This window comes from Cygnus atratus, chromosome 4 (assembly GCF_013377495.2).
Source record: "Cygnus atratus isolate AKBS03 ecotype Queensland, Australia chromosome 4, CAtr_DNAZoo_HiC_assembly, whole genome shotgun sequence".
Taxonomy (NCBI): domain Eukaryota; kingdom Metazoa; phylum Chordata; class Aves; order Anseriformes; family Anatidae; genus Cygnus; species Cygnus atratus.
Window position 1 is genome coordinate 9132462 of NC_066365.1, and position 25991 is coordinate 9158452.

At 38.9% G+C, this 25991-nt stretch overlaps 1 protein-coding gene across 2 annotated transcripts in view; it reads right to left on the reverse strand.

Annotated features, from left to right (window-relative positions):
- Positions 1–25991, reverse strand: part of BMPR1B (bone morphogenetic protein receptor type 1B) — a 275469-nt gene that overhangs the window by 152327 nt on the left and 97151 nt on the right. For both annotated transcript variants that reach the window (XM_050710350.1, XM_050710349.1), the window contains one exon: positions 6096–6155. The gene's annotated coding sequence lies outside the window, so the exon portion shown is untranslated. The remainder of the gene's footprint in view (positions 1–6095; positions 6156–25991) is intronic.

Sequence of the window (25991 nt, forward strand, 5' to 3'; positions counted from 1 at the left end):
CTCTCTGTAAAGTGGCCTCTAAAGCATCACTGAACTCCTGGATACACAGAGAAACAATGAAGTAAGTCTCCTTGACCTGAACTATAAGAATTGGAAGGAACTTTTAAACCTCTATGTGCAGGCTGCAAAATAATTATATTAGGAAAAAAAAGTACAATAAAATACTTCATGCAAATTACCATCTGGGCCAGGAAGCTGAGTACAATACTGTTTTCATCATCTTTAATGATGCACAGTTTAGACCAGGGCAAGGGGGAGAAGGAAACGCGACCAACCTTTGACCAGTATGACAGCAGCATAAGTAATCCCTTATTGCATTATGAAACGATTCATACATGGGGACCTGTTATATTACCGGCCTGTTAACAGTATCACAGCTCCTTACTTTGACTTTTTTTTTTTTTTTTTCCATTTTGTTTTACAGGCAAGCCTATTGCTGTTATTTGTAGAGAACAGAAAAGCTGTTACAGTTTTTAATATAAAACACAGGAAAAAATACACAGCAGCTGTTCATATTTGCTAGGAAGTCTGTTATAATAATGATGTCATGGAAAAATGCTGGAATCTATTAAAATGGATCAGACAGACAAGCCATTCAAAGCCTTCAAACAATATGCGTATACAAGTTGCACCCTTTACCTTACATTAAAATAACGGGCAAAGAGTGGAGTTCTTTAAAAATATCATTCAGAACAGGCAACTGAAGCCGTTTCATAGCTTTATTTCAATAAATTCAGTTTACTACTGGAACTACCCAATAAAGCAAAAATATAAAAGCTACAACCATCTCACTGTCAAATAAGCTCATTTTCACCTATAAAAGCATTTATATTTATTTTGAAATCAGAGGCTTAAGCTGCATAGGAACTAAGAGCTCTCCCATTGACAAATGAGACATTTGAGCTCCAGCTATCAACTTAATCTCATTAGGAAGGGTGATTTTTGGGGGGAGTGGGGATGGGTGGGTATTTTTCCTGAGTAGGGAATTAAAGCGTGCAGTTAAGAGGAGTCTCATCCAGGCACTCAACTTGACCTACAATTAGCGATCAGACGTTCTTCATTTACATGCTGGACCCTAGCAAGTTTGCACCTCTTGCTGCAGCTTGCTTGCATACCACTCCACAAATTGCATAATGTTTGAGCAAGCCTTATGCTTTCTCTTTCCTGGGGTATATCAAAAAGAGAAGGGTTTGTGGTGGAAACGAGATAGTTTTTGAAACACCCAGGTAACCGCCAAAATTATCCTCATGTTGTCCCCTTTCTGATAAGCTACACCTTCCTCCCTAAACCTATCATTAGAAATGGTTTTCTGATGGTGGCCTAAATACATCTGCCTAATATATGCAAAAGCACTTGGCACAACATGCAAGTCTTTCTAATAATGTGAGATCATATTTTGACCCCGCATTTTTTAAACATTCAAGCTGACTTTTGCATATTCTGGAGCTGGAAAAGTAAAGCAAGACTGATCATGTTTAATATTGTAAAGTCACAATAAAAAGGCACAGACCAAAACAAAGCAGACACAAATACCACAGGCAAAGTTTTAACTTGTACACCGGGAGGGGAGAAAGAGAAAGAGCTGTATTCTTCAAGACAAGAGAACACACCCTCAGCAGCCACGGTAAACAGTTTGAAGAGCAATGATGGCACCTTCCCTTGTGTTTTGCCAAACTACAAAGAAATCAATGATATATGATGTCAAATTTTGAATGCTCTGGGATACACTGATGAGGTCACAGGTATAGTGAATATATTATAGAAGTAAGCATTCTAAATTTGAGATGGAGTGAAAGTTATTTCAGCACTCTTAAATTTCTTCCTTTTCAAACTATCACATTTTGTACCTTATGCTGTTAATTATAAAATACCAGCTACAAACAAAACAATCGATGAAAATACTTTGAGACTCCAAAAATGAATGAAACTGCAAAATGGTTTAAAGTGATAACTCTAATCAAACATCTTTTCAGATGTCTTGATACAGCCCTAGTCAGTTATGCGTATCACATAAGACACTATACTCTGTATTAATCTACATTCAACACTACAATAACTGTCTTTACAAGAAAGAACTACCAGCAAAACTCCAAACCAACATTTAAATTGCTATTAATACAAAAATTGATGATAGCTTCACAGATGCATTCACATAACGTACAAACAGATTTCTGAGTTCATACAAGTCTAGCTGCCAAATCAGAACCCTACTATTTTGTGCATGTTTCCAGCCCCACTAAAAGCAGTAAGTTGTGTGTGCAAGTAGCTCTGTGCATATAACTGAAGGTTCAAAAGATTTGAGCCAGAGGTAAGTACAGCAAAATGAGCCTGAATTCCTTATCTTAAGCACCCACAGTATTCATAAATTTTGACTTTATACTGTTATTGTATATAATAAAACAGTGTTAACATTTAAGATGAACATTCCGGACAAGCTTATAAACTATCCAGTGATTAATGCCCTTGTCTCATGTTTTCAATTTTCATTGCTACTGGAGGTCATATGTTATGATGTCAGCTTGAATCTGGATTTCCATTTTAAGCAAATCTAATTTAAAATTATGATACTAAGGCATATGGTAAAAACTGTTTATTTAAAAAAAAATAATCCTTTAGTTCTATACAGAATCATGCTGTTACTATGGTAGATTTCGCATTCTAGTGCCACTTATTCAGCAAGCACACACAGTTTGGGCATATTAAACATGCCCTAAGTCAAACGTGCAGGAGTAAGATTTATCTACACTTAGATGTAACATTACATTTGCCAACTTCAAGTGCAGGGGTTTGTAGGATTGGGCCAATGATAGGAAATTAATCAGCTCCCCAGAGGATAATGCAAATTCAGTCTGCCAAAATGATCAAGGAGGAGGAAGAACAGGAGTCTTAAAAAGAGCTCTGAGCTGAAGAGAGTCTCAGGGAATATGCTCCTTTGGAGCCAGTGTGATGGAGATGTTTCATGGGGTCTGACACTCAAGAGGCACTCACCCATTTATTCTGCCCTTCTCAGCAGACTGGAAGACTCCTCACCAACTTACAAGAAAGTTTTCTGAGACAGGTGAGTTGAGCTACCTGACTGCCACCAAAGGGACTGCTCTGCTCTCCTCTCCCAGTGCCATCCCTATAGCCCTGTCCTCACCCTCCATTTCCCTTGGACTACCACTACTTTTCTCATGACCCTGTTTGTGACACCAATTTACAAAGCTAAACCACATGACAGCTACCTCCTCATCCTTCTCCCACCACCTCCCTGATGTACCCTAGCCAAAATAAATAGATTTCAGGTGTTTTTTTTCTCCCCAAGACAACTCTTTACAGACTCAATAAAAGCCAAATCAAAAATCAGAGTGGTTTCAAGCCCAGGCCACGATGCAACATTTTTCTGAGTATTGCCAAGGTTATTCCATAATACTGATTGCTCACAGGGCTGGGGGAGGATATTCAGTTCTGCTGATGATTCATAAGGAATAAAAGAAAACAGGTATCTCAGCTGTATTGGCTCCATGTGAAATATTAGGAGAAAATCATACCAGTTGTTGAAGTTATTAGCTTTAACATTATTATTAATAGTATTTCTTCTCTCCACTAAACAAATATCTGTGGAATACCACGATTAAGTTCTTCTCAAAGCTAAACCGAGCTCAAATAGGTTTATCAGATGCACAATGCATGAAAGACCACACCCTTTGTTACTGTATGTCAATAATAAACGATATGAAAAGGTAACAAGTGGTAGTGCAGATATACAATAAAATATTTATACATTGCCATTGAAGTACAACAGTTCCCTATATTCGCAAAGCAGTAGCAGACACCAGCTGTACTGGTGCTGGAGCTACATTGGAGCTACTTCAACCATCACATTGGGAGGGCATTCAAAATTTAAATAGTCACTGAAACCTCAGCTTGACTTCAGTTATAAATGGTCAAATGTTAAAATGTTATTGCCAAAAGAGTGGGCAATATTCTATAGTGTTTTACAGGCAGAAACTTACAATACAGTGTATGCCAGTTCAAAATTCTTGTGTCATATGCAAGTATAATGCTGAAAGTAAGCAATATTACATACTTTTTCTAGGCAATTCTTTGTATCTACTCATAGTCCTTTCTGTGTACAACTTACTAGTGCATTTTGTTTCTAAAATGATTGAAATCACTTATCACACAATGTAAGATGTTCAACATAACCCCTTTTCCAGAGACATTTTAAGCATAGAGTAACTCAGCCTTCAGAAGGTCTTCAGTGTGAACAGTAAAGCAATTTATATCTATGCAGATATACAACCAAATGCGATGTCTACAGCCATGCAATTAAATTGGTACTATTACTTTTGTAATCATTTTTATCACATTTACAGTTTGTCTGCCTCAACAAGAATAGCGGAGAAGCAGGCCCAGCATTTACTATCATGCAATTACACACAGTAAATAGACTGCTAACCTTAAAAGTATTCAAAACAAACAGCATAAAAAAAAAGTATTGCAAAAGGCACTATTTCTAAAATCAACTTTAAAAGTGCTTGAACATCTAAACAAGAAAATGGTTTTCCAGAGGCATGGCAAGACAAAGATTTGGAAAAATAGAAAATTAATGGAATTGTAATGGTCTTAATTTTTTGTAGACCAGGTTTCAAAATAAATGAGGAAAAAATAGAAAAGTTTATGTTTAATTTATTTGTTTAGCTCAAACTTCAGAAGATAATAGATAATTGAATGTTCTAAATACCTCCACAAACTTACTGGCACTTCAATGGTAATGTCCATTTTTATAAGAAAAGGCTACAATTTTATTTTAAACTTAACAGGCATCCATTCTTTCTCCTTTCAAAACCTAGGCACAAGTAACAAAGCACCAGAGTCTTATAAATTCTCCAACACCAAATGCAAATTAAGTCATGAAATTGCTCTAGGAAATGTTCCAAGAATGCAAGCCCAAAGGAGTTTCAACACAATTTCTCAATTTCAGGCTCTTTATGACACTCAGGCAAGGTAACAGAATATTGTAGGGTCAGGAAGAGTTATCTGTGTATGGAAAGCTTTTCGTTATCCAATTTCAACAACTTTCTGTATTTTGTTTATAAGTTCTAAGATGAGATAGATGTTTACAAACAGAATAAACTGTACGGATGGCAAAGGCTCCGTACATCGAGCAGCTTAGAGTTTTCATTCAGTTGGAAAACTGGATTGACAGTTTATAACTTAAAGGCTAGCTTTGTGTTTCTTAAATGGTTATCATATTAGTGGATTTCTCTCTTTTATTTAGAAATGTGTGAACTGCTTATTGGCGTTGTACCAGTCTGCCTTAGAAGTAAAATACACACAACCCCCACCCCATGATGGGAAAAGGTAAGAAAGGCTTACGTTTTATGTCAGCTGTGAGTATATGGCTTTACAGAGCCATCTCCAGCAAATTGGGGCTGCTCCCGTAATGAACAGAGTAATTATTTAATCTTTCAGCAATCCTCCTGAAAAGCCCCAAATCCTTTTTCTTACGCTCATGGCAGGAGTTTTAACAGATTGTTTAAACAAAGAGCTGCTGATTTTTTGCTCTGCCGAGCTACTGCTTGTTTATCCCAGGGGAGAGATCAGTCAAACGACAACTTAACTTACTAGGCATGCTATTATTTAGAAATAACCTGAAGGGGACTAAGGACGTTTCCTGAACATGAAGTTTAGGTCTATCAAGGCCTCTCTGAAAATAAGAGAGGGACCATGACAAGCAACCTGCAAGAGTCATGCTGCTAAAAACTGGTGTCAGAGTGCTGCCTATTCCCTTGGGCCACTTTCTCAGCTGGCTCCTTTTTTTTTTTTTTTTTTTTTTTTTAAATCAAGACAACTCTTCACCATTCCTTGCTTGAAATACATGCTAGGTACCAAGCATTCCAAATAGTAAAATCATTCAAAAGTATATAGCTGTGTCTTTCTCAAGTAGCCTGTTTACTACAGCCTGCATTACCATCAACATCTCAGGTGTTTTTTCTTCAGCTTTCCAAAGTGCAGTTGATAAACAGTAACTGTCCTGTGTTTAATACATGTTGGTGCTTTTTAACAACCATGGACTTCAAAGAAACAGAAAGAAATAATTCAGTTCTTACCTGAGAAACTCAGTTTTCAAGAAATCTTCTTGCCTTGAAGTTCAAGTACAATGGTGTAATCTACAATAGAGCAGAAAGACATATCAATTACATTTAATATTGTGCTTTTAACTTGAACATTGTAATTCAATCACACTTGAGCAAACTGACAGCTAAAATTTTAGCTTCTATCATGCTGTGGCACATTTTTTACGGAGACTTATGCTAAGCAGTAATTCTTTGGCAACAATTGTACAATATCACATATACACACACTAACAAGAGGTACCTCTCTTCCTTTTCCAGCGTTTCTGCTCAGACTTGGAGATAAATGTAAGAGTTTTGATCTACTTCTACACATTACTCATAATGATCATGTTGTGGTTAGATTAAATAATTAAGATCCTGCTGACATTGTATTTCTTGTTACTAAACAACCCAATCAATTGAATTAGGCACTTTGGGAAGAGGTCCGTGATTGGGCCCAGATGCACTCAACTCCCATTAACTTCTAACAAGCGCTTCAGTAAAAACAAACAAAAATGTTTGCTTAAAATACAGATCTGATTACATCCTAGAGAACACTCAGTGAAGCCTAATTGTTAATTAGCATCCTGAAATGCAGCTAAACAAAGCACTATTAGCACCAGTTTCTACCAACCAAAAAAAAAAAAAAAAAAGCTTCCCTTCCAAAAAACAGCGGTGATGTTGCAAAGGCATTCAAGTCAGGACAACACACATATTTGTATGCACTATGTCCCAGTGAGGGCAGAGGGTATAAATTTAGTCTTTCATGTCTGAAAATACAACTAGGTATCACAGCTGCTGCTCTTTATCTGTATTTGGGGCCAGTCCTGAATAAAGTTTTTCAATAATTGTTCACTGAGGACTCTTTGCTGACTTGATTTTCTAGAGACTCCCTTACTCTCAGAGACCAAGAATTGATTTGTTATGAGACAGTAAACATCTGCAGACCTCAAATTTTACATATATATATTTTTTTTATGTATTTATTTTTTTTTTATCGAGTTAGCGACATAGTGACAGTGCATGCTGCCTCTATTCTAGGAGAATTTGCTGCCTTAACTATTACACCAAATTAACACCTGGCCTCCTCAAAGAGCAGCACTCAGCTGAACACACAGGAACAGCTTTTTGCTGCTCAAATATCTCCAGGAACGAGTGGCTAGGCTTTGTTCCCTGTGACAGCTCTCCAAACTGGTTATACAAGCATGAGCTTCAAATTGCACTTCATTGATCAAGAGAAGTGGAGCCGGTGTTCAGTTTCGGTTCTGCAACCTCCCCGCTGACCTGCATGTTTGTTGGTCTAAACAAGGAGATTTCAGGAAATGAAGGATTTGCACTTTGTCCAAGTCTCATTTTCAGAGAGGGGATCTCTGTCCCAGAGGTACGTGTTGGCGTGGGGGGGCTGGGAGGAAAGCCAGTCACCCTGACCTGTTCTGTTTCTGCTCCCTATTCAATACAAACAAAAATAAATATAAATTAAAAAAAAAAATAGAAATGGGAGGTGGCCTCCAGTTCAAATTCCTTTAGTGTAATTTTGCTACCTCTGGTGAAACTGGAAGATGTACGGGAGGTTACCAAGTAGTTTGCTGAGTAATATTTTAAACATATTTTCACACATATAGGTGATTTAATACTTTCAGTCAGTCCAAACCCCAAATTTGATGATTTGAAATAAAAACACAGTTTATACAGAAATTTGAAGATTTCATATATGCAACGGAGTGTCACAGTATAAACGCAGGGGGAAAAAACATTTAACCTGAGAAAAACAAAACAGAGTATTTCTTTGGTACTCTCCTGCTCCAAGAATTTCAACTTGGAACTCAAAAAAGAATTTTGTTTCTGTAGGCCATGAAAACATTTCTACAGAGACATATACAAAAATAAATATCTTAACTCTCACACCTCAAAAACAAACAAACCATCAAAAAACCATACAATGTAAATAAATCACACAAGTTTTTGAAAAAAAAAAATGTTTACTTTCCTAATGAAATTAAGAAACTATTTCATTATATTCATATATGGGAAACAGAAGCCTAGAGTTTGTTATTTGATTATGATTGCTTCTTGTATAGTTTTAATCTGGTGCCCAACTCAATTCTAAAATCTGCTGCAATGACATTATCTTATCTCCTTTTTCAAGTCTGCGTAATTTTAAAGTCCTGTTGCATTGCAACCTTGCCTTACACCTCCCAGCAACATTTCTATTATTTATTCTGGCTACATTGATTTGTCTGATTCTTCATTCAGAAGGCACCTCTAATTTGGAAACAAAAATCTAGTACTTCATGACTTGAGGTTGAGGATAGCCTTTGCTCAAATGCAAAGGGTTAAGACCCTTTTTTCTTTTAGGGTGTTATTTTCTGCATGAAGCTCTTCACAAGCCAAATGTTCACAACACATGCAGAGACTCTAAACAAAACCTACTGGGTTGGTGGTCTTTCCTTTGTTTTTGCTTTCATGTAGCCTTAAATAAAAAGGACGTGTGAAATTCAATTTCATATTCCAGAAAGTTCAAAAAGCCAAGGGAGCCAAAAATTCATCATCAGATTAGTACATTTACTGCCTATCCCAAACAGAGGAAAACTCCCTGTAACAAGAGGCACTGTCCCCAGAGATGCTGGCAGTTTTTTCACTGCTTGAAGACAACCAGAGATTCCCCGTAGTATATTTATTGCAGAGACTCAGTTGTATACCCCCATTAGCAGATGTACTGTTCAGAGAGAGTTCCTTTTCTGAAGCATCAGGCAGCCTTAACTTATGCCCTAACTTAGCTTTTTTTCATCCTTCAGAGTACAAGAAAAGGAGATGGTAGTAAACTGAGGACAGGTAGAAATCCAGCTAAGACATGGTTTCCTTTACAGTTCCTTCAAAACTAGAAACATGAAATATAGAGTTTCACCCTCTTATCTAGAATATGTAAATTTCTACAATTCCGATCTCAGGCTGACAATGTCATAGTGGCTGCCCATGGAGCTGCCGCTGTCCATCTGCGTTACACTAATACAAGATCGCGATCAGATCTGGGTCGTCTCACTTTTGAGTTTGTCACCCACATAAATTAAGAGATCGCAAATAACAGTGCTTGTGTTAACTGAAGTCTGGCTTGCAGTCTAGCTTTAAATATTAACAAATATTTTAAAATATTTTAGTATATTTAGTCTTTTCCTTTCTACCCACTAATGTGAAACCTATCTAAATAAATGAAAGGGGAATTTATACTTGCTCTTTCCTTTTTTTAATAGAGGAACACCGATGCAGTATGATTTCCCATACGCCTATGGAAAATTGACCAAATATATCTCTAGAATAAACTTTTAAAACACAGGGTTGGTTTTTTTTGTTTGTTTGTTTTTTAATCTATATATCAGCTCATTGTAAATACCCATACCTAATACTACATTCAGCATAATTACAAGCATTATAGTAGTCACATTCATAAATGCTGCCTAACCACTACTCTGGTGGTTTGATACACTTCAGCTTTCACAAGACATCTGTGTACATCGTCCTGGATGACAAGGATTTCATAACCAAGCCACTAGCAAATGCATGAATGGTTTAACAGGCCAAGTCACTGTCTGCCAGCAGCCACTGCACGATTCCCTGATGCTAAGAAGCAAGTAACTGGTACGCCGGGTGCCGCTGGGAGGTGGCCACGCTCTCTTCTCTCAAATCAAGCAAGCCTTAACAGGAAAAGTAATACAGTAACATCAGCAGCTCCCTGTGGAGTGCTGACCTCGAATACATTTTAACAAGATGTTTCAGACTAATTAACAGATGTCTTTAAAACAATGAAGATGCAGAAGCTGACCCTTGTTATTCTGAACGTACCATATATACATGCTGTGTTATTGCTGAATTCCAAACCAAAATGTAGCCTAATAGTTTTAATACAAAAAATATGAGCAGCCTACATTCACAGCTCCAAGTAACTGCAAATGTTAGCTCATCTACGCATGCAAAACTGGAGTCCATTTCCCACATCCTCCACCATTGTTTTCAGTTTTCTGAGTCACAAGAAACACAAAAGAAATTAAAAATACGGTTCCGCATGTAATATTTTCCTTTAGTTTATAGCATCTGTATTTTCTATCACGTCCTTTTGTGACTTAGTTATGTTTTAGGTTTACAGTGAAGAGCACGTATACCACAAGACAACGGATTACGAATCAGTTGCAGCAATAGATACTTGACCAGTAGGATGTCCTCACTTTTCAGTGCTTACCTTCTCAATCTCTTAGATGAGGTTTAACTACAAGCAATCACTACCCCTTTCAAAGCTGTGTATTAGCCACCGAAATAAAAAAGGATCATGTAAGTGCTCTTTGTTTGATATTAGCTGAGGCAATGAAAGCCACCAAAGACCAGCATGAACAGCAAGTTTCATTTCTGCTGTCTCTGACAGCTACGTTCAACAAAATACCTGGTGGGATCTGGTTATATTCACAATGGCAGCTGCCAGGGTCTTGGAGCACATCACTCATGGGGGCAATAAACCAAATATGCAATAGCCCTGATCCACAGCCAGGCTTCCCTGACTCAGGGACTTACTTTGCTTGCCCTAAGCACAGCCAAGCTGTTAACTACGCAGGAGGGATAGGAGCTCTCAGGCTCTCCCACCTGTGAGAGTACAGACACACCTAAAGGGACTAGGATTTGACCTGGATCCAGCTGCACTTCCTATCTTTTGCTTGCACAGAGGAGCAAAACCAACAGGGAAGTCATGGACACCAGCTTCTTCCTCCCTGAGAAATAGGGAGGAAGAGTTTTGGACAGAAAGCTGGCTGAGAAAGCAGGCTTCATATTACAAGTGAGGAAACTTCTTCCTGTTGTTTGATCCTCCCACTTCAGGGAAAGAGCACATGCTAAATAAATACTGCATCAAAGACATTCTCGTTGCCATCATTACTTCCACCTGTCCACTGAAACACAACCCCAAGTAGCAGCTAATACCTCCCACCCCTGCTGGACACAGCATTTGATGATACGACACGAGCAGGATCTGTCACCTTTTGAGGACCATCTGCTCAAGAAACTGCTTTACTACTGAAGTAAGAGGTTTGGTCTCTGTCCCTTAAATAGGACATTTGGGCTATAAAGACCAATATGGGACAGTAAACATGCTAAGAGCCTGTATAATGCAAAGTTTTCTTTTGATTTTTGAGAAGAGGATTAATTTCAAAGAAATAGTACTTACACCCAACAGTTTTAGGATTCCTCTCAGGACCCGTACCAAATCATCACCTCTCTGCCTCCCCAGAAAAACACTGCATACATATGTACCCTATAAATCATTGTGACTTTCAGCTGCTTGAATTTTCTATTCAGATACAAGTTTTTGGATTTTTTTTTTTTTTTTGGGGGGGGGAGGGGAGCAGGGGGTTACCTCCTAACACAGATCTTTTCTGGAAATGAATGTCTACAACCATTGCTGCTCCTACTGAAAGAAGTGAGATCAATAAACGAACAGCCAAGCAAACTAAATATTATGAAGTGAAATTAATGACTCAAATATCATAATATAGTCGTATCGTAAAACTTTTATTAACTGTTCAACTGTGTGTTTTTTCCCCCAAAGGAACTAAACAGGAATACCCTGAAGTACATAATCGCATCATTTTTTGCTTCCATAAATCTGCTACGTGAAACCTGAACATATTTGGCTGTGAACATAAAATTTGAGTTCACATCAAGAATCATTACAAAAAATCTGAATTAATCTATAAAACTGTTTCAAATAAACAGATAAACCTGGTCGCTTGAAAATAAGCGGGATCACACTTACTTGAAAATGCCTGGAGCTTTGTATTCTGGTTAAACCTAGGGGAGCACACTCCTATTTCAGAGGCTTGGCAGGCAATGCCCCAAGGCACGCCGCAGGAAGACCGATGGAGCTACTTTGCCTGCAGAGATTCTACAGCAGGAATAACCGGCGCCTGAACTGCCAACACAACCGGGACTGGGAGAGCACGTCACCAGCACTGTCATGCAGCACAGGGAAGGCGACTAATTGGCAAAGGACAGGAGGGCCTTTCAAGGAGAGGGAAAATTCAGATGACTGAGCTATAAGATGTCAGGCTCCAGCAATATCCATAAACAGAAATGACACGAACACAGAGCTGTCAATTTTGTAATCAAACAACAGGGGACAGCCTTTTATATCTTCATCTCTGGGCTCTTGCCTGAACATAATGGTTTTGATAACTTTGGCTACAGACACCATGCTCTGAGACTCACTCAAGTATTTTCAGCTTTTGAATCACTCTGGGAAATTATGTCTTGAAGCTCACTCCAATATGCTACTCCTATCTGAAAGGCATGCACAAACTGAAAAGTAGAGACCGCTATCAACTGGTTTGCTATTTAAATCAAACTGCTGAGTCTTGACTGGCTTTTTCTCCATTAAGAAAGGATTCATGGGAGGCTCTTTCACATGTTTTTTGTTGTTTGTTTGTTTTTAACCTGCATATAATCTCTGGGGTGTTTTCTTTCTTTAAAAAGAAAGAAGCAGAATAGTTTATCATTATATTAAAAGCTTACCTAGTGTTTGTTTCTTCAGTGATCCAATCTTTAAGAGGGTTTTAGTAAGCAGCTGAATTTTAACTCTGTATTTATCAAGGAAAAACATGCTGTGCATTTATATACCTTTTAACTTTATTCCCCTCATATCTTGAAACTGAGTCTCCAAAACAAAAATGTGTGTTATTCAGACTTTCAATGTTAAATAGATTAGCCATGTTGTCCTTCAACGGCCTCATTCGCTTGCTGGTGCATCCTTTAATCGCCATTAAAATTAGTACACTATAAGAAACTTGTGTTACAAGCTCTTTTCATTTGTGCACACTAACATATAAGTGACTACGTCGACAGCAGAAAACCTGGCCAAGCTGCGTTCTGTCCCAACATGTCTCTGAACAAGAAGTCTTTCTCCTTTGGAGCAGGACACCCTTCAGCAGAGCTGGACCGTACTAAAGCTCCTAGAGGACTCTGCACTTCAAGATGCTACCACTGCAGGGCAGGGATGCTGCTGGGGCCAGGAAGCAGCTTGTCCCATCCTGAAGACAGTGCCAGCAGAAGCAGGAGGTAGAGGCAAGGCTGCTGCTTGCTCCCACCAGCTGCAGCATTCATCTTGCTCTCTAGATAATGGCAAAAGTGCTGTGAGCATGTTATTCCAGACATAATTGTCCAGGAGCAGCAAGGAATTTTTGAGTCTCATCCAGGGGCGCTCATATACAAGTCTACATATACACAGCATGTCAAATTTCCTTACAAAACATTCAAATTTGTGGTATTTTACCAACTCTGGGAAACAAAAAACGAGAATTAGTTTTATGCCAGAAATGCCAAAAGAAACAGAACCTACCTTGCTGATGAAGCTTTTGTTTTCATTTCAAGGACCTACATTAAAAACCTTTGTGCAGACGCTGCCTTTGACTAGCAAATACCTCAGCGACAAGAGTTTAGGACCCTTTGGGATGCTTCAAGCTTAACTCAGCAAGGCAGCTGTGTTTTGAGGCAGCAGACAAGCTCCTCAGCGCAGGCGGAGGCAGGCGGCTCAGCGCGGGGCTGCCTGGCCCACCAGCAGTCCTGTAAAGCAGCGCCTGGGGGGCCCTGGCATTGTACTCAAAGCCCCTTTTAAGAGCCAATACGGTAAGCTGCGTAAGATATGATGTGTGGGGAGTCCCATAAAATCCTTTAATGGAAACAGCGGGCCTGCGTTTGAAGAAGTTTCAGCAGCCATCACGTAACAGCAGTATAAGCAGCTCCAAAACCAACCACACGTTTCTGCATCGTTGCTTTCCATAAGAAAGCTTGCATCCTCAAGTCACAGTCTACACAATAAACATCAATATAATGATAACAGAATGCTTTTTTTCTCCTTTCTTATGCTAAACCGTAGAAGGCCAGGCGAGTAGGTATAGAACGGACAAGATCAGCCTTCTTCATTCTCTGCTTCTGTGATTGCTGCTGGCCCTTAAAGAATTACTCTTAAAGGACAATCAGAGCTCCTTCTAGGTGGAAGGTGGCCCATAGCTGTCTCAAAGGGATCTGCACAAAACTCAAGGACCAGGACCAAGCACAACCGGTACTTTCCAAGTGTCTCTACCTACCTCTCCTTTCTTCCATTCCATACAAATGTAATGCCCCCTCTCTTTCAGCAGAAGCCCTACAGATGTCTGCAACTGTCATCTGTAGTGCAGAATATTCATTTATTTCCAGACAGAAGGGAAGGCAGGAGTCCACTCTGAAAAGCGCTGCAGAAGCATGTATTGGGATGAAACCAGCAGCCTTGCCCACACTTACCAAGCACAGCACCTCCAGCTCTTGCTTTGCTTCTATTTCTGGATCCCCAGCTTAGAGAAAAGGCTGTAGGACCACCAGGAACATCAAGATGCTTCTGCTTCAGGAAGCCTCCTTAAAAACAGAGCCTGTGCTTAAGACACATTCCCTATCATGTCATCCAAAACCCCATTATTTAATTCACTGGCACAACAGAAGTGGCTGAGTGCGACTATCACGGTGTATTTGATGATCACCCAGAATTTACTTTTAGCCTGACTACCAAAGTTCATCCCCTAGCTACTCAGAGCCATGTCACCTGAACAGCCCAAAGAAAAAGCAGCAGCTCTGAGCAGGCCAAGAGAAGAGGAACACCAGAAAGAAGTCCCTATACACTGGACCCTGAAAGAAGCCGATCTCTCATATCTAAGTATGAATGGCAATGTAAATAATCAAAGGCATGGCCATAAAAACATGCAACAATCAGAAGTTAGAATTTGCGTCACCCACTATAACAGATTAGATTTTCATTCCTGAAAATGATATGAAAACTGGAGCATCAAAAACACTGCTTAAAGTGAAGTGTTTTTGATGTTCACGTTCAGTTATTGCACTTTCACTCCTGCTATGAAAGATTAAAAACACTAACGTGGTCATAAGGGAATCCTCTGTTTAAAGCCAGAAACAATCACAATCCATGAAGGAAGGAAGAAAGGGATTAATACAATCACCTCTTCTTGATCCTTGTTTTGTGTGTGAGGGGACTAACACGTTGCCCAGTTTTCCACTGGAACTACCATTTCACATTGGCAAAAAAAGAGTCTTTGGAAACCAGTGAATGACTTTTTCATGACTGAGTATCTGGTTTATATTTGAGTATACAGGAAATAGATACTCCTAATCAGCCCTTTTTTCCTACTGCCAGAAATATGAGTGTGCAGCTTTACAGCCAAAGCAAGCTGTCATCCACTCCTCTCATACTTCACTCCAAAGCCCTACATTAATGCAATATTGCAAATGAGAACTTAAATGCAGCAGAGCCATGAAAAGCAAAAGTTAGGATCCCTCTGATACGTGAGCGCATCCTCCAATCTCCTTTTGTCTACCATTCTTGGGTTATTTTTGTAAACAATTTAATCTAATTAAAAACTCAAAGCAAACTCTATAGAAAACCACAAAAAATGTAGGAAAACAGTATTATCTGTCCCCAGTAAACCTCTATAAGAAAATATACCTTTTAAACTTCTGTTTGCATACACCATCACATTCTTCCTGCTTACAAAATATAAAGTTATCACAAATTCCAGCTAGTGTAAATGTGTTCTTTTTCCAAAGCTGATTTTTTTTTCCAGACAGAAAAGACTCTTGGCCATTTGTGCATGACAGTGCAAGAATCCTGGAGAATGGCTCTTACACTTTACTTAATGCACAGTCACTGCACAGATGGCTTATGTATGTGCCACTAATCCAAAAAATTCTATGTATCAAGTTTATAATGTGCAGAGCAACTGCACAATTCATCAACACGCGGTAAATTTGCAATATTCAGAGTTCTTCAGGTTCACTCCCCAGGCCCAAGCCATATGGGCAGCACTACAGAAATGGGACTTAGATACCAGCTACCAAATGCAGATGCTTGCCATGCAACAGGAGCAAGTATTTTAATCAGAATCTGCAGGAGATAAAGGTTGCTGTACCTAACATCATAAGTGACAGTTGACTGATCCATTTCCGCTTCGTCCGCCAGTCAGGGAGGAATCCCCCAAAGGAGGGAGACATTTATATGCACACAAGGAACACTTTCAATCTGACTTAAAGCAGGCAACATGAAAAAAACTTTCAAGACTTGTATTTTGAGGGGATCAGAATCTAGAAAATTTAAGCCCAGGTTGGAAAAAATATGGCAAGCATTTTAAGCAAAATATGGCACAGTAGTTAATGTATTGTGACAAGACAGAAAATGCTCAATTTCCAGTACAGGGCACCTGAACAAACGTTTATTACCCTGGCCCACGTGCAACCCTCGAGTGCCAGACTGTATATGCTAATGTACCTTACTTCAAAGGTTTCCTTAAGCTATATCAGGAGGCAAAATCTCTAACACAGAGAATTTTAGCACTGACGAAAATAGGGCTGACAAAGTGCCATGCTGGCAAAAGGAAAAGACACCGAGAAGTGTTTAAAGATGCAAAACCTTTATCTCTCTCCAAATTGACTGTTGCTGTTTTCAACAGTTGCAAAACCTGTATCTAGGTGAGCTTTGTTCCATTTCAGGATAAAACAAAACTTGTTAATAATTTCCATTTCCCAAGACACTGATAGCCACTAGATTTCTAAATTACTTTGTGTTACTGGGTGCTTGCAAATCAGGAATTTGATCTTTTGCCACCTGGCAAGAGACAGATACAGCCAAAGCATTGCAAAGAAATCCTGTGGCAGCACAGTTTACTCTCAGAGGGCTTAGGTCAGCTGCTGGGACTACTTAAAGGGTTGCTTGACAGAGGAGTTTAGAAGTAAATAATATAAGAGAATCATTTTCACCAGGCGAGGACAAAACCCAATAAGATAAGGAGACACACCCCTCTGCATAAACAGGCAGACCCCACTGAGGATTCCTATGAGAAAGAAGAGAGCGTTAAGTGAAGAAGCCACTGAATTTGGGATCTCTTTTGCAAGTGATCTACATTTCCCACACTATTGAGGAAAAGCAAGTTTGGAAGCTATATAAAAGGGTCTGCTTCTCCACATACATTTACTTTTACCCAACCGTTAATCTCAAGGAGTTAAATCAGAAGTCTGACGCCTTCAGCATTCAGTTTTAGGATGAAATGATTGGACTAGATAGAGGATGAGGAGTCAGACATGCATCCACAGAAACCAATGGCTGGCCTTCAGGTTCCAACTCTACCTAGGTGCTGCTTAAGTCCGAGTTTATCCTTTAAAAGCCTGTCCCAAAACAGCAAGCACAGACAATGTTTGTATTCTTCAGGACCCAGAGACTCTCAGCGTGTGATGATGCAGGGGGTGGTTGCTTTACAGCAGCTCACTGAGCAGCCACGAGCAGACTTCAGTCATATCTGTGTTAACAAGAGTGCAAAATTCCATTTATAAACACAGCATAAAAATTATGAGCCCAAAGATTGCCTTTACAAAATGTCCTGAGTTTGTTTTGGAAACAAAACCAGGATGTTTAAAAATCTTGTGTACAATAACTGTTGGTTGACACGGAACAACGACAAATAGGAGTAATCAGAGGGGCAAGTAGGCAATTTCATATCTTGTGGTTGAATGTGAACAGATTGATCTCAGATTGTTATAAATAAAATTTGGTCAGATTCAGCTCTGACTCAGAGCCTGCTTATTTTGCAAGTGTTGCTAAAGCTATGCATGAGTGCAAGAGGAGAAAGAATGACGATTGCATGCCAGGAGACAGACCTGTTAGGAGCAGTTCTATCTTGTATTAGACAAGCCAATACTCTTGAAAAATAAGAAATGATCTTTCAAGCACACTTGCGAGAATAGGTATCTAAAGGGCAACTGGCACACTCTAAGTTATGTCCACTGATAACTGGAAAAGATGAGCCGAAAAATGCATTACCTCTGCCTATAAGCAATCCTTCTTTGTATCTTTAGACTATTCTGGCTAGAACAGTGTCGCTGAAATTCCTATTACCATGTAAGCCTAAGCTTTTCTCCTTTCTGCCCTAAAACCTTGCAAACTAAACTCATCTTGCACATCCAACTGCAACTTTCAAACCTGTTTTATGACTTGTTTAGAGTCAGCGTACTATTGCTTAAGGACCACTGGACTTGGTCTGTAACGTTAAAAACAGATTATATTCTGGAAAATTACTTGGTTTTGGTTATTAACATTCATGGCTGGTGTTCACTGCCTGGAGAAATGCCAGCTTAGAAGAAGAAAGTAGCCATATATTCATCTAGAAAAACCACTTGTTAACATTTACTTCTGTGTTCCCTCAAGTTTATTTTCTGGTACTGAAACCCACTGGGATGATTCTCATGATAGTAACATGGAAAGCTATAATCTGTTTGGGAAAAGAGAGGGCAAAGAGGCAAGTAGGTTAGGGGGCTTTGGATGTGATGGAGGTTGTTTCATGTTGCAGGTAGAACTTCCTGCTTCCCAGCTGGATTGCCAAGCAGCAGAAGACCAAGAGCATGCACAGGTCAGAAAGTGGGGACAACAGTAAGGCGAGATACCATTTGTTCATTTCACAGTCAATAAAGTAGCATACAGCATAAATCCCAAAAGGCTTGGATAAAGAGATCTCTGCTCTATTGGTAGGTTGTAATAAGGCAAATCATACCAGCCCCCAAAAAAGGAAGATGATAATTGCGTCAGCCTTAAAGAAAGACAACCCAAGTAACTTAGAGACCATTTATAATCTGAGATCAATACAGACAAAAAGAAAATATTTTCAGGGGATTCAATTGATACAAAACTAAAAAACAGTTATTAAATTAATGCCAGACAGCATGGATTTATGGAAAATAGATCTAGTGAAACTAAGCAGGTTTCATTTTCTGAGTATAACGCATTTATTTGATTAAATAAGGACTTATAAAAAAATTACATCAATATTTGTGAGGCATTTAGCTTTGTACTAACCAAAATTCTGATTATAAATTCATGCTGAAAATAATCATTAAGGACATGTTCAAAGGACTGGCTGATCTCAGAGTCATCACCAATGTAGAAGCAGGGTCTATTAGTGACACCTGTATCAAGGCTCTGCAAGAACATGTTAATGTGTTCTCAGTAGTATCCAACACCAAGCTGAAGCATTTCGATACACAACAGCACTGACATCAAAATTGGTTTAAAATTGTGACTTAACTTTAAAAGATATTTTAAAATTGGAGAGAATACAAAAAAGATTCCTACTAGGCAAATAAAAGTTCAACTTGTTGAACTTGAAGAGAAGCTCTGAGAACAGGCTATGCTGCAGCTTCCATGTACCTCCACTGGAAGAGGACACCAACATTGCTTCAGCAGAGAGAGGCATAGAAAAACTACTATAGATAGAAGTTCAAGAAAGGATGATTAATTAATGGTCTGAATTACTAAAGGCAGTAACATTGGATAATTCAACTCTTGGTACCAACAGAGTAGGAATCAGATGTCTTTCCAGAACATATACAATGGCAAAGAATGAATTTGTGTTAGTTACATATGATTTATTGACTTAACACAGGGTAAATGCACAAAGTGCAATAGCCTGTGATATACAGGAGGATCATAAAACTTTTTCAGCAGACCCTTCCCGTCTTAATTTGTCACAAAAAAAAAAAAAAAAGTTAAAAAGGTGAGATCCAAATGCAACAGCTGTAATCAGCTGTAATTTTAATCTTTACAAAAGAAATGTAACATTAACATTGCCTCAACAGTGAAAAGGTTTTATTTACAGAAATAAACAAGTAAAAGGCACACCATTCTTCTCTTTCACTTACTGTATTGTCTTGAATACCGCTTGACTTACTCTTGCTGACAGGAGGAGAATAAAGTAGCATGTGTCCAGTACAGTACAACACGAAACTGATAACATTATCCTGCCTGAATGTCAAGTTTGCTTTGGTAGCGCATGAGTGATATGAAACCAGAGAAAAATCAACAACAAAAATCCCCGAGATGCTTAGGGGGAGGGAAGAAGAAAAAAACCAGCTAAAATGAGCAATTGATCTCAGGCAAGACATTGGGGTCAAATTTAATCATATGCTAAGCAAAAGCAAGCATGTCTCAGGCAAAGTGGATTACCTTTGCAAATGAGCAAGCACTGAAAGGAGAGTTTACTCAATTCTTTATACTCAAGGACTGGAAACAGCTTGGAAAGAAGCACTACTGATAAACACAGCAGGGCAAGGCCTCAGAAAAGGACTGGAAGACAGGTAGCAACATAAAATGGCAGGAAAGCCTGTGCTAGATAGAAGACATCAGAAATAAAATATTGCTTGGCATAAGAAATTTAGCTGTACGAACAAATTACAGAACTAGATTGAAGAGGAAGGTCAGAGCACAGTTGCTAGAGCACTCCATTTTTTTTCCTTCTTTCAAAAAAAAAAAAACAACACAGGGTCTGACAAAGTTTGCACACAGCCTGTTGGACCACAGACAGCACAAGCAGCTTGCCAGACAAGAGGCTGAATAAAACAAAGCTTGCTGTGCTTCTGTTTGTTCAACACTACTGCCTGCACGGGGAGCTGGAAATGTTACCTTCAGAAATTACAGCAAAATTTCACCTTCTAGGACAAGAGTAACAACATCCTTGTCACAAACTGATGGAAATAACAACACCAAGCTCCTGCCAAAAATACAGAAAAGCTGCAGTGTCAACGAAGCTGTATTTACATTTGAAACCACTGCCCTATGTGAAACAAAATACCAAATCCCTTCCAGTTGGTATGACACAGACAGAATCTCCTACTGACACTAGTAATGAAGAAGGTCTATGAGGAACAAAACGTGAGGACCGAGAAAAAAAATTATGAAGCCCAAATGAGCTTGATACCACCTGATACTCCAATGTTCAAAGAAGAAATTGCCAGCCCGGGTATCTTGAAAATTGGTTTTGGTTTTGAGTAACTTAGGTGACCCGTGACTAGGTCACCTCAATCCTTCATATAATAATAGCGTGACCTTTAATGAGCAGGCAGTATATGGCCTTTTCTTCACGGTCCACATTTACACTGGCCGTGACAGATGAGGAGCTTGACTAACTGCTATCATCATCTAATCTGTTTCACTGACGAGCACAGTTAGGGCTCGAGTACTCACTGCCTTTATACATACACTACTCTTTTTATCAGATGCAATATTCCTTCTCGGTTCCTGAATTCGATGAAAACCTGCTTTCCTTTTTTACACACACGACCTCACAGAGTCTTGAAGGTTCACACAGCAAACAATTTATTTCTTCACTAATTCAGATTTCTACATGAACTTCATCAACAGTCTACATAAAATAGCAGGTGATAACGGTACTTTGGCCAGGACTAGCAACAGGACGATGTTGCCAGTTGATATCAGAAAGGAGTTAACCTAAGGAAAGCCAGAAGCAAACAAAGCACTGTATAAACAGGTGAAGGATTCAGAGCAAATGTGAAACGGGCAGCAAAGATATCAAATAACAGTTCTGAGTTTGGATACATTCCTACAAATGACATCTTAATTAGCTATAGGAAGGCTAAGGATTAAAAACCAAGTGACTGAAAAGGTCTTTGTCCCATGTCTTCTTCTCATGAAGATGTCCAACCTAGAAAACCATTCACTAGCTCTGTGCGCCACTCGCCACCACTGCAGTTCCCATAAACCTAGCTTTACAAATGCCACCTTATCTAGTCTGCCAATATTTCTCCATCAGATGGGCACACTGGGGAACATTTTCAGCAGATCAACACTAAAGAAATTCTCTGGTTCAAAACATCAGGTGAGGGTTTTCTACTTTGACGCAAATCGTGAGAAACAATTCATATTGAAAATTGAAATCTCTTGTGAGGAAACACTGAAGATAAAGAGGGTACTGTATTAAGGTTTTACAAAAAGTGTATTATTGAATTCATGGGACTGCCAAAACTCTGGATAATTTCACTCCATGACTGTGCTCTCAGGTTTCAGCAATGTACAAAGAATTCATTTTCACCTTTTAATCTTATGGATTAAATATGTTTGCGAAATATTTGGACCAGAAAAGAGACCTCCCAGTTTATAATTCACATATTAAATAAGACCTCCTGCTTTGAGCAACTTTCTTAAATGTTGATTTAACAAAATTCATCACTTTAAATGCATGGATTATGATTTTTGCACCAAAATATATGGTTCCCAATGTATAAACTGTCATACTTGATGAAATATGAGGGCAAGTTTTTTTTATAGAAAAAGAAAATATTATAGAACTCTAAACAATAAAAAAATTACAGACACCACAGATGAGAAACAAGAAGTATGCAAAGTCCACTTCTGGAAGAGCCTTTCTACCAATAACAACCTCTGCCACCATTAAATATTCTGCCTCTTAGTTCTGTAAAAACTGAATAATCCATAAATGCCCAAAGAAAATACATTTGGTTGTTACTTTATGAAAAAACAGTTGTTTTGTTCTGTTTTTTAACAAGTGTTAACCTCAAATTCACAGCACCAAATAAACTTACCTGTGTTTTCTGCTTGTTTGCAAATGATGAAACCTCAACAACCTCTCTACACCAAAGTTAATATATTCTTCTGGTGCACTGTTCAACAAAGGATTAACTGATTTCAATGTTATAGACGTCGAGGGATTTGAGGGCACCAAGTTCCTCATAAAATGTGCTCAAAATTGGCAGAACTGGACTTTTCCAATGCATGTTTGAACCTATTTATTTTTAAATCTTCCCATCCTGATTCTGTAGCTAGTAGAAACTAGCCAGTTGTAGGAATTGCAATCTGTTTGATTTAAGGTCTAAAGGCCAAAACCTGGCTACTTCTCAAAGAATAGTAGGCAATTAGAAAGGCAGGGTACAAGAATTATCTTTCCTTAAAGGAAAAAAGGATGAAATGCGGTGAAGTCTGGAGAAATGAAAGCATGGTGAAAAGGAGAGTGGGGTGTATGTGTGTACAAGCACTGCTAGACCCAGTTAATTATACACAAAATATAAACAGCTACCCATTTTTTACTCAATTTTACTGCAGTTGACATGTTGAATACAATCTCCAAAGTTGAAAGACTTTCTCACAGAGACATTAGAAAAAGAAATTACATGTTTTGCTGTTCATGTGCCACTTCCACTTCTAACTTAATGCACTTAGCTGGAGACATGATGAGTAAGAGATTCAGACAAAAAAATATTTCAACAAGCTCTCTAAGCAGAAAAAAATGTCTGACCTTGTTCATGGTTTTACTTTCTTATTTGATACTAGCTCTAGAGAGACAATAATGCCCTCAAGTCTTGCCTTTTTTTTTTTTATTGGAACAGCTTATCTTTCTGAATTGCATAACGTTTGCACCAACTTGCAGCTGTCTATGAAATTATTCCTTCATTACATGACTACCCACTTCAAACAAGGCAGCCCACACCATTGAGAAAGAAGTCTTGCCCCTATTATACGCCTTCAATATCCTGGCTCTCCTGGAGAATAAGAAAACCCTTTTGGTGCAGGGGGTCTCAGAGTTACCACAGCTAGGGTCTGCCACCTCACACGAAACGCTCCTTCCAACCCCACGCTTCCCAGCGAAATAATCCCAAAGCAAAAGACTGGAAGTCATCGCTTTGCCCGCACATAACAAATTATGTGGTATTAAAAGTGAGGGGGTCATTCAGAGGTTAAAATCTGACACACGGTCCTTAATTGATCCAAACTGGGGTGGGAAGCTGATGTAGTCAGTACAAATGCTAGAATCACATTGTAATCGTTCTAAATTAAAAGCCGCACTCTCACTCCCTCTCAAGCCCCGGTACAGTCCAGCTGGCACGCTGCCAGCTGCACTAATGAAACCACTTGCAATTACTGTCCCCACACACCTTCACGACAGGCCTTTCCAGACGAAACGTCTCGTGTCTGATTTGCATCAGCGCGATCCCACCACAGGCCAAGATATAAAGAAAAGTGTCAAAAGTGAGTGTTTGAAGTCATCTATTTGCTGCAGCATGAGGCAGCAACTCAAGGCACTAGAAAATAAGAGCATGGGACCCGGGAGGTTTTCAGCTGCTGTTTACCAGTGGTGCCAAATTTCAGAAAGAACTTTATCTCACTTGAGAAACACAGTTTTCTACTCTGGAAGAATTTCTATTTGCTAAACTCGAAGTGCATTACAAGTTTTTCAGGCAAGGCTGCCCTTCAGACACGCGCCTGGGTTTGCAAGGAGAGCGGGGGGTTGAGGAGCATCCAGTCCCTGCCACCACCAGCCCATCGCCAGTAGCTCTGTAGTAACAAGCAGCCACGAGCAGAGGAAATGAGGCAGATTCCTCCCCACCCCCCCCCCCACCCCCCCACCCAAAAAAAAAAAAGAGCATCTGTGGACCTCTTATTACCTACAAGCAAACAGGATTCTCTGTGGAGGGCAGTATAGCTTATATTAAAAATGTAGGTTAAAAAGGATTATATATTCTGGGAGTGGGAAAAAAAGAAAGCACAAACATATGACTCTAATTGAAGACATACTAGTTTTGAATCCAATTAAGCTTTTACAGTTGCTCACAGTTTTATCAAACATTTCTTTTGAATCATTCTCATTGCCCAAAGGAAAAATGTTGCTAAAACCAGCTAACATGCACATATGTATTACTGAGTCAAAGGAGAATGAGCCACACAAATGTTTTCCAAGTCCATCAGATTAAAAATCTTGCAGTTAGGAAAGATTTCAGACAACTAATATTAATTTGGCTTGGTTTTAACTTAGACTTCCTCTGGATTTAAAAAAAATAATCAACACAATAGCTAAGACAATCAGTTCAGGTAAACTACAATTTGCAAAGGTTTCAATTCCACAGTCTCCTGAAAGCTTTAGCAAAGTATCTTTTCCCATTCGTGTAATTCTTTAAATATCTCCAACTTCATGATAATGTCTATATACAGCCATTTCAACAGTTGGTGCCTCAGGGGAAAAAAAAAAAAAAAAAGGAAAAGAAAAAAAAAAGAGCATTCTTCAAATGCAAATTTCATTTATAGCTTTTATTTTCAAAGGGAAAATCTAAATTAACACTAAAATACCATAACCAACTCTTGTGCTGTTATTTGACAACATGACATAGCTTTGGCAGTTCTGGGATTTCAGTCAAGAACAAAGACCAAGGTAAGAGCTCTTTATTTGTTGCCCAATTCCAGCTTTCAGTCTGAGATAAAAAAAAAAAAAAAAAAAAAAAAAAAAAAAAAAAACCTACCCACTGAAGTGAAAACGTCCAACGTTCTCCTTGCTTATCTATCCAGGATGTACAGGACCATCAGAAACTGAGTTCCATCTGGGAGGGGGAAAAAAAAAAAAAAAAAAAAAAAAAAACGAGGTTCACAGTAGCTTATACCATGATTTTCTAGTCAAGTTCTTATGCACTAGAAGATTGTGCAACACCGAAAAACACACACTTGAGGCTGATGAAAGAACAACCATATCTCAAAAAATCCAGTGTAAAACAAGCAGGATAGAAGACACTCATGAAAAGGAAGCTGCATATCTTTACAGCCACAAGAGTATCTTAATAAATAACAACCAAAATAATTCAGCTGACAGTCTGTGTGTATGTTTTCTGTATTCCTTACCCCTTGTGTGGTGACATACTGTTAAGACATTTGTCTTTTCTCAGCACAATCAGCATCTCAACACACTTGATAGGCTTCTTCAAATTAGACACAAACTGTATGCATCACCTGAACAGTCGAGACAGAAGGATGGGAATCGAGGGCAACTGTTTAAAAAGTACAGCCAACTGGCATGTTTGTAATTACTTTGCTACTACTCTTACCAAAAAAGCAATCTAAACCTGCATCAAAACTCCAACAGGAGTGTGCTGAAACAGGCTGTAGGACCACAATCCACCGAGCATCCAGGCATGGTCCCTGTGCCCTGGGACATGTCACAGCCCCTGGTGACTTTGCTGTCCCTTTCCCTGGCACTGAGG